This window comes from Mustelus asterias, unplaced genomic scaffold (assembly GCF_964213995.1).
Source record: "Mustelus asterias unplaced genomic scaffold, sMusAst1.hap1.1 HAP1_SCAFFOLD_288, whole genome shotgun sequence".
NCBI lineage: Eukaryota > Metazoa > Chordata > Chondrichthyes > Carcharhiniformes > Triakidae > Mustelus > Mustelus asterias.
The window spans coordinates 320,323-322,730 of NW_027590253.1; the positions used below are offsets into that span (position 1 = coordinate 320,323).

At 44.6% G+C, this 2,408-nt stretch overlaps 1 non-coding gene across 1 annotated transcript; it reads left to right on the plus strand.

Moving 5' to 3' along the window:
- Positions 1-2,129: 2,129 nt before the first annotated feature.
- Positions 2,130-2,202, plus strand: trnat-ugu (transfer RNA threonine (anticodon UGU)). The gene has a single exon. It is a non-coding gene; the product is annotated as a tRNA-Thr (tRNA).
- Positions 2,203-2,408: the final 206 nt, after the last annotated feature.

The window sequence follows — 2,408 nt, forward strand, 5'->3', positions numbered from 1 at the left end:
GTACACTTTGGAAAAAAGAATAGAGGCATGGACTATTTTCTAAACGGTGACAAAATTCATAATGCTAAAGTGCAAAGGGACTTGGGAGTCCTAGTCCAGGATTCTCTAAAGGTAAACTTGCAGGTTGAGTCCGTAATTAAGAAAGCACATGTAATGTTGTCATTTATCTCAAGAGGCTTGGAATACAAAAGCAGGGATGTACTTCTGAGGCTTTATAAAGCACTGGTTAGGCCCCATTTGGAGTACTGTGAGCAATTTTGGGCCCCACACCTCAGGAAGGACATACTGGCACTGGAGCGGGTCCAGCGGAGATTCACACGGATGATCCCAGGAATGGTAGGCCTGACATACGATGAACGTCTGAGGATCGTGGGATTATATTCATTGGAGTTTAGGAGGTTGAGGGGAGATCTGATAGAAACTTACAAGATAATGAACGGCTTAGATAGGATGGACGTAGGGAAGTTGTTTCCATTAACAGGGGAGACTAGGACGCGGGGGCACAGCCTTAGAATAAAAGGGAGTCACTTTAGAACAGAGATGAGGAGAAATTTCTTCAGCCAGAGAGTGGTGGGTCTGTGGAATTCATTGCCACAGAGGGCTGTGGAGGCCGAGACGTTGAGCGTCTTCAAGACAGAAATTGATAAATTCTTGATTTCTCGAGGAATTAAGGGCTATGGGGAGAGAGCGGGTAAATGGAGTTGAAATCAACCATGATTGAATGGTGGAGTGGACTCGATGGGCCGAATGGCCTTACTTCCGCTCCTATGTCTTATGGTCTTATGGTCTTATGCCTGGTGGAACATATAAAACACAATCTCGCCTCGTGTCCTGAAGTGAAGACTGAGCAAATTCAACAGGAGGTTTTTTTTTGTCATTTCTGGCAGGATATTGGGAACCAGACAAGGTTAAGGGCAGTTTAAATGGTGCTGGTCCTTCACTGCAGCTCATTCTGTTTCTGACTGGATGTGATTCCTGCTTGTTACAGAGTTCAGGATAAATTGATTCAGTGAAGGAGCAGGCTCAAGCCAACTGATGGACTGTCGCAGCTCCTTTGCTGATAATTTCACTGACAATACCAGTAAAGGACACAGTTGCTGACGTGGTAACGTAGCCGAGTAATCTAAGGCAGTGGCTGAAAGACCAGTTAGGATGGAGTTGTTGATTCGACTGCAGCCACTGCCAGAATGGGTTTGAGTTTTGGTCCCTGCAGTTGAAGTCCAGCATTTCAGATTGAATGCAATAATTTGTGTTGTGTCGTTTTTGCCATGAAGAAAGAGGAGCGACATACCAATGTAAACAGTTGTTGAGGTAAAGGAACGAGTGCGGAAGGAGTGGAGCAAATTATCGTGGATTCTAGAATCGGAAACAAAAAGAGAAAATGCTGGAAAACCTCACCAGCATCTGTAAGGAGTGAAGAAAGCTGGCATTTCGAGTCCAGATGACCCTTTGTCAAAGCTGGGAGGAGTGGAGCTGCTCCGACAGAGAATACAAACGGGAACACCGGTTGAATGGTTGTCTGTCGAAATAAACAGCAGGATTGCAAACATTGAGACTGCAGTCCCGGCCCAGGGGATGTATTGGGATTTTCAAACTGAGGTTCAAATCCTGTCATGAGCGCTTCCCGTCATTCCTCATTGTGACTATTTTTTAATTGAAAGTTATTGGAAATGAAGCAATGGGTGCAGAGATGATCAACTCCTGCAAAATTGTCACTTCAGCGTCACTGAGGGTCCAGTGATCAGCGTCGGCGCCGTGACGCGTTTTGGATTCCCAGTCACGGAGTGAGTACATTTTTGTTCATTTCGTCATTTAATAAAAGCAGCGTCCGTGAAGTGAACAACAAGCTAAATCTTCCAGCTGGATGAACTTGTATCAGAGATGGAAAAATCAGAGATGTAACATTGACGATAAACTCTGAAGAAGAACCACATGACACACACAACATACATGTCAAGTACATACACAATACACATGTCAAATCATGTCACTTTCAACTTCTATCTTTTAACTTCTGGCTCTCCACCTCAGACATTTCCACATTCATCAAAAATCTCCGTCCTCAAACCCGATCCTGGTCCTCGATCCACGGATAATGCTGCACTTTCTGGAAGCTTGTTGCAGCATTTGGTTCCATAGCTCAGTGGTTAGAGCACTGGTCTTGTAAACCAGGGGTCGCGAGTTCAATTCTCGCTGGAGCCTATGGGCGAAGTTTAGCTTATAGAAGCTGTTGGAAAGGGGAAGAAAGCCCGTAAAAATAGAGAGCTTTGATGAGTGGGGGCGCAGATCGGTTGTCGCTTTGGAAAACGAATAGATATTTCCTTCTTCGTACAAAAAATAGAAAGAGTAAGACATATTTGAAGAGCTGAAAAAGGTTAGTGTCGATATTGAGCAGAGAATAGATGCGT